Genomic DNA, 7,500 nt, shown 5'->3' on the forward strand with positions numbered 1-7,500 from the left:
ACTCTTTATACAAGCAGAAAAACAAAACGATATTGTTTCGTGGGTATGTCGCAGATGTCTTCCTTGTTGAGTAGCATCAAGCGCTTTTATTTGGTGAATACGGAGACGCAGTAGGCCCACTGCAAAAGAGGGCGTGGCCTAAGTCCCAACTCAGCATCGTTGGCGCTGACATTGCGGAACGTTGTTGTTGCACCTTGTACCACGGGTAATAACTTAATCCGGTGTGTGCGTTCCATCACATTGTGTATACTGATCGCACAAAGAACTGCGATGTGAGAAAATGGTGTGTGTGACGGTGTGTGTGTGAGAGGGAGAGAGAGAGAGAGAGGGAGAGAGAGAGAGAGAGAGAGAGAGAGAGAGAGAGAGAGAGAGAGAGAGAGAGAGAGATGTATCCTCAATTGATTGTTTCCTCTGTCTCTCTCTCTTTCCCTCTCCCTGTCTCTGTCTCTCTGTCTCTCTATGTCTTTGTCTCTTTGTCTGTCTGTCTGCTGTCTGTCTGTATGATGTCTGCCTCTTTCTGTCTGTCTCTCTCTGTGTCTGTCTCTCTGTCTCTTTCTCTCTCTTTCTTTCTCTCTCTATCAGTCTACCTCTCTCTAGGCTCTCTGTCTCTCTCTCTCTCTGTCTCTCTCTCTCTCTCATAGTTATAGTAAAATAGTTTAGTCCCTCTTTAGGGCGAGGGCCAGATGCAAAAAAAGCATATCTATGCTTATTCTTGTCACCCTCGAAAAATAAAGATTTGTCATTGTCATTGTCATTCTCTCTCTCTCTCTCTCTCTCTCTCTCGCTTTGTGTGTGCTTGTTGCCCCATTGGGTCAATCCGGACTATTGCCTGGTTTGTAAGGGATAAGAATAAGGATAAGATTTCATTTAGTCCAGCGAGGTTACCCTCATGAACATTAGGGCTGCTTTCCCACTGGGGGCCCGGTAGCTCAGTTGGTAGAGCACTGGACTTGTGATCGAAAGGTCGCAGGTTCGAATTCGGGCCGGGACGGACACGGGTCAACTTTATGTTTGTTTGTTTGTTTGTTTGCTTAACGCCCAGCCGACCACGAAGGGCCATATCAGGGCGGTTCAACTTTATGTGCAGACCCAGAGACGGAAGCCATGTCCCACCCCCGTGTCATCACAATGGCACGTAAATTAAAGACCTTGGTCATTCTGCCATAAGTGCAGGTGGCTGAATACACCTAAACACGTAGACACCTGGGTAGCGAGACTCCGTTGCTGCTAGCTTTCCACTGGGAGGAAGCGACCCGAATTTCCCAGCGATGGGACAATAAAGTAATGAAAATGAAAATGAAATGAAAGGGAGCCGCCGTGCAGTACGTGCAAGACATCTGGCAAAGATCACCTTCCATCTGAAACTCTTGCCAACTTTATTCAAAAGGCTGCATTCGTTTTGGCAAAGAGTGTACAAACAAACGGATCCATGCAGTGCATGTTTACTGGGAAAAGCGGACACACTCAAATTGACCAATCACCTTGTTGGACGTGACACGTGACGGGGATCGCATGTCATTGTCAGAGGTTACAGCTAACTTGTAGAGACACTGACACTGACACTGACAAAGTTTACTGTGAAGCCATCGGTCCGTGGCACAGATCGGGGAAGGGCCGGGGGGAGGGGGTAATGTAGGATCGAAACGATCGAGATATATGTACAATGGACATGCAAGAGAGAGAGAGAGAGAGAGAGAGAGAGAGCCGGAGAGAGAGAGAGAGAGAGAGAGAGAGAGAGAGAGAGAGAGAGAGAGAGAGAGAGAGAGAGAGAGAGAGACTCAGACTCAGACTCAGACTCAGACTCAGACTCAGAACTTTATTACAAAAGGATAAAGGTTTTAGGCAAAGCCTATTCTTCCAACCTGTCCTTTATACAACACGTAAAGACAGACGCACGTACAAAATATAGATTGAATCATATAAAATACAGAAATACATTGTAGGCCTATGGAATGCACACAATGTGCATTTAAGGAATTACATAAGGAGAACTCAAAAATTACAGAATTACATTGACATAGTTATATCTTTCATTTGGGAATGAAGTTGCTCAGATCAGCCGTTAACACTAGTACAGAATGTTTAGCAAAATAACAGTCGAACAAGACATTTCATTCACGAATGATGTGTGAACGTGAATGTCTCTTAAACATTTTCACCGAAGTTGCATTTCTTATCTGTTGGGGGAAGGAGTTCCAGAGAAATGCTCCTGAGAAGGCTAAGCTCGATTTGTAGAGGTCTATGCGAGGTATAGGAGGGATGATTTTTTGGGACCCATATCTTTTTGTGGCATGTTTGAAACGTGATTGCAAATATTTAGGACAGTCGTCATTTAGAATTTTATACATGAACACAGCCTTGTTTAACGTCAACTGATCATTCAAGGGGAGGAAATTCAGGAGCATTAGTTTATCATCCGTGGATCTATTTAAATCATACAGAATAAGAGAGAGAGAGAGAGAGAGAGAGAGAGAGAGAGAGAGAGAGAGACACACACACACACACACACACACACACACACACACACACACACAGAGAGACAGAGAGACAGAGGGGGAGAGGGAGAGAGACACACACACACACACACACACAAACATACACACACACACACACACACACACACACACACACACACACACACACACACACACACACACACAGATGGAGACACAGAGAGAGAGAGAGAGTAAGTGAGAAATAGATAGAAAGAGAGAAAGAGGGGGACATACAAGCAGACAGATGGAGGGGGGGGGGGAGAAGGGAGAGACAGAGAGAGAGAGACAGAGACAGACAGACAAACACAGACAGACAGACAGACAGACAGACAGACATGCAGACAGACTAGATGGGGGCTCAGTGTTGGGCTTCAGTAACTGTTCGGACAGGCAATTCAGCTGGGGTTTCTTTGTTTGCTGTCGGTCAGTGTAGTCTTTTTAAGCCGCCATTAGAATAATGGGGGGCTTACTGGATTCGCTCTGTCTGTTTGTTTGTTTGTTTGTTTGAGGCGGGCGGGCGTTGATGCGGGCGGGCGGTCTGTCGGTCGGTGTTTGTCGGGTAAGACTTGTATCTGTGGGTCAATTAAGCTCAAATTTTTGTGAAATTGTTAGGAATAGGCTTTGTTTTTTGTATGCAAAAAATTACATTCCTAACGGTAGTCACACGAAAGATATTAGCTTTTAACGGACAAACCGAGCCAGGGGACGAAACCCACTGAAGTGTGCGGGAATTCCCGCAGGTTACTTCCCTTTCCCCTTTTTGGTTCACTGATCTATATTTTTAGATCAGTGTTTTGGTTTGACAGCCGCCATGCTTTTGTTCAATTTCATTTTACGTGCTCCGATATTTGGATGCTTCGTTGGGCGGTAACAGTGGAGTTTGTTTTATTGGTGTGTGTGCTTTTGTTATTGTTTGCTGACGATCTCACTTTGATAGCATCCACTGTTATTGGATTACAGAACCAGTTAAACGTGTTATGTACAGCAATGCAAGGACTGGGTCTGAGAGTAAACCTGGATAAATCAAAAATAATAGTTTTCAGAAAAGGCGGATTTTTAAGTGCAAGAGAAAAATGGATTTTTGATGGCAATCAGTTGCAGGTTGTAAATTCGTATAAATATCTTGGCCTCACCTTTTCAACAAAACATAGTTATGGCGTCGCAATTGAAGACGCAACAACAAGAGCAAAGCGAAGCACGATCGAAATTTTGAATACTTTAAAGAACATGGGTTGTAACTCATTTGATGTATTTTTTAAGTTATTTGATGCGCAAGTATTGCCAATATTATCATATGGAGCCGAAATTTGGGGTTATGAGAAGTATGACCAATTGGAACGTGTTCATTTATTTGCATGTAAACGGTTTCTGCACGTAGTAGATAAAACTCCCAATGATGTTGTGTATGGTGAATTGGGTAGGTATCCTCTTTGGGTGACAACAGTCACAAGGTTGATTAAATATTGGTTACGGTTATTGAGACAGCCAGACAATTTTTATTCAAAGAAGGCATACAAAATGTTGTTCAACCTCCACGAAAAAGGTGGTATCACATGGGTAACGCATGTAAAGGCAGTTTTGTGTGAAAATGGATTTTACCAAGTTTGGATGTTTGGATGTGGAAACGAGAGGGTGTTTTTTGCAGAACTGAAGGAGAGGCTCTGCAGTTCCTTCTGTCATGATTGGCGTAATCATTTGGACTCGAGTGAGCGCCTATCACTGTATGGAAAATATAAAGCCTGTTTTGAAAAAGAACGTTATGTGGACATTTTATGGAAAGATGTGTACAGAAATCTCATCGCTCATGAGTTTAGAATGGGTGTTTCACAGATAAATATCCACAGATATCGCTTCCAAAATTCAACAGAAAACAAGTGTTGCCCCTTTTGTGAAGATAAATTAGAGACCGAAATCCATTTTTTGTTTGAATGCCAAACATATTGTGAGTTAAGAATAAAGTATTTAGCACAGATTTAAGTGTTGGTGATCAGTTGGGCAGTATGATTACCATGTTTAAAAAAACAAGACACAGAAACAATTGTAGATTTAGCAACGTTTTTGTTTTTTTGCATTTCAGTTAAGATTGTCAATGTTAAATGTTTGTTCGTTCATGGGCTGAAACTCCCACGGCTTTTACGTGTATGACCGTTTTTACCCCGCCATTTAGGCAGCCATACGCCGCTTTCGGAGGAAGCATACTGGGTATTTTTGTGTTTCTATAACCCACCGAACTCAGTCTGACATGGATTACAGGATCTTTTTCGTGCGCACTTGGTCTTGTGCTTGCGTGTACACACGGGGGTGTTCGGACACCGAGGAGAGTCTGCACACAAAGTTGACTCTGAGAAATAAATCTCACGCCGAACGTGGGGACGAACTCACGCTGACAGCGGCCAACTGGATACAAATCCAGCGCGCTACCGACTGAGCTACATCCCCGCCCATCAATGTTAAATAATAATGAGGATTAATTGTCGCTGAAGGTTTTGTTGTTGCTGTATTTATTGTTCGGTTGTATGTATATATTAGGCAGCATTGATGTGCAAGATTATTGATAGAGGAAAGCTTGGAACAAACCACTGTGTATTTTGCATACGTTTAAATAAAGTAATGAAAATGAAAATATCATGTTTTCTATTTTTTTCTGTGATTCATGTGTACCCCCCATTGAAAGGGGCTGTAGGCCCATATTCAATTAAACTGTGTTAGTGTCAGTGTCAGTGTCAGTGTCAGTGTCTCTCTCTCTCTCTCTCTCTCTCTCTCTCTCTCTCTCTCTCTCTCTCTCTCTCTCTCTCTCTCTCTCTCTCAAGCTAATCAATTGCAGAAATACCCGGTAATTTTCCAAAATCTACCGGTAGATTCTGCCGAGTATAAAGTCAGTTTCGGAGCACATGGGGGCATTGTGAACCCGGTAGTTTGATCAGCCAATGACGGAGCTTTCTGCTCGGTAAACATCTATCGGGTATCTCAGGCTCTCATTGGATCAAATTCTACCAGTATTGTTAAGAGAACCAATCTAGTGTAGAGACACCCGGTAGATTTGCTAATCCACCCGGCACATTTTGTATTCTACCGGTAGAATTTACCGGGAAAAAGGTCCGAGTTTTGGCGTTTCATACAAACCCGCAGCGTAAGTTTTGAAGAGGAGTGTAGAGTACCCAACCAGTACTGGGTCAGGACCGGCGTAAACTGACTGTTTACTGGGAGACACCGAAAGCTGCACTGCACTGCACACTCTCACACTCTCACACTCGCCGATCAGCTGATGTGGTGAGGCACACGACCGGAACAGAATGTCACTGCCAGAGGTGACTTCTGTGGTGGAAAGAGAGGTGGAGGTTGAGCTGGGGGTAGGGGTGATGGGTTGGTGGGTGATGAGGTAGGGGGTAGGGGTGATGGGTTGGTGGGTGATGAGGTAGGGGGTAGGGGTGATGGGTTGGTGGGTGATGAGGTAGGGGGTAGGGGTGATGGGTTGGTGGGTGATGAGGTAGGGGGTAGGGGTGATGGGTTGGCGGGTGATGAGGTAGGGGGTAGGGGTGATGGGTTGGTGGGTGATGAGGTAGGGGGGGGGTGGAGAGAGTGTGAGAGAGAGAGAGAGAGTGTGTCTGTGTGTGTGTGCGTGTGTGTTTTATGTGTGTGTGTGTGTGTGTGTGTGTGTGTGTGTGTGTGTCAGTCAGTGTGTGTGTGTGTGTGTGTGTGTGTGTTTGTGTATGTGTGTGTGTGTGTGTGTGTGTGTGTGTGTGTGTGTGTGTGTGTGTGTGTGTGTGTGTGTGAGTCCACTTTCCGCGATAGAATCAGTAGTGTACACACACCCAGCATGTGAAAATTATCACATTTAATATAAGCTCAGGCTTTCATTCGGTGGACCCGGAAATACATATTGTTTTCATATCTATATCCCAGATAAGCCAGTCATGAAAAAAAGGTTACTGATAGTTGAGGAGTGCAAAGGTTGAGTCAGTTTAGATGACATCTTTACTTGCAGTGCGTGTTATCTTCACTGTGTACATGAAAGGTCGGTCACTGTCCTAACAAAGTACTTGCCTGTCGCATTTCCTAGATAGCTTGTCGCATGCACAGCGGTTGCAGGTGTAGCCATTTGTATGCTCTGTTGTAATTTGTCGCAAAATCCGGTGTCGTAATAAAAGCCTGTACTATTATTGCAAAGAAATAAACAAATACGCAGCCCCCCCCAAAAAAAACCACAAAAAACAACAACAACAAGGAACTTAGTCGATAAATATCGACAGGGGGCCGACAAATGGTTTAAATGGGAAATGTGTGTATATGGGTGTGGGTTTGAAACAAACAAACAAACCAACCCATGTGAACCCCGGGCCGCAGGCCGTCGATGTAGTGATTGAAAAAAAAAGGATGTTCTCAAATGGTTCAATTCTCATTTGGTCTGATTCTCAAATGGTACCGGTATACTCCCCCCCCCCCCCCCCCTGGCCGCAGGCCTAGGATGTAGAGGTTACATGCCGAGTCTCAGTGATTATCAAAAATAATGGTCGAAGTTAGCGGATCATGAAAAATGCGAGCTTTAGCGAGCTTTTTCATGACCGCGAACTGAGACCATTATTTTTGATAATCACTGAGACGAGGTGTGTAACCTCTTTATTCCTCCTTTCTTCAGTTATTCAAAGAAAAGAGGAGGTTTTTTGCGAAAGTTTGATCGAATCCTATTCACTCAACCAGTCAACCTGCGCAGGCGATCGATTAATGCGCGGTTGTATAGTTCCGTGCAAATCATTCCATTCTGTTAACACTTCTTGTCAGTTTTCCTATTTTGGACTAAAATCAAGTACACAGATATGCTGTTATTCTGCTGTGGCGGCAAAGGCAGATATTGTGTGTTCTATATATGTTTTGGTATCGGTTAGGATAATGTTTTTTCGTCAAATGGGACTAGCAGACGAACTTTTGCACCCGTGTTCCAACGTTAAAAACTGTATGAAGTTAAGTTTTCTGGGGAAAATAGTGTATGAAACCGCTTTATGTTGTT

General features: G+C 44.0%; 1 protein-coding gene across 1 annotated transcript in view; it reads right to left on the bottom strand.

The window, feature by feature from the left end:
* LOC138959300 (phosphoenolpyruvate carboxykinase, cytosolic [GTP]-like) overlaps nt 1-45 on the bottom strand; it is a 26,186-nt gene extending 26,141 nt beyond the window's left edge. Inside the window, exon 1 of the mRNA XM_070330721.1 lies at nt 1-45. This exon is cut by the window's left edge and continues 331 nt beyond it. The gene's annotated coding sequence lies outside the window, so the exon portion shown is untranslated.
* Between the last annotated feature and the right edge of the window lie 7,455 nt (nt 46-7,500).

The sequence above is a fragment of the Littorina saxatilis genome, linkage group LG1 (genome assembly GCF_037325665.1).
Source record: "Littorina saxatilis isolate snail1 linkage group LG1, US_GU_Lsax_2.0, whole genome shotgun sequence".
NCBI classification, from domain to species: Eukaryota; Metazoa; Mollusca; class Gastropoda; order Littorinimorpha; family Littorinidae; genus Littorina; species Littorina saxatilis.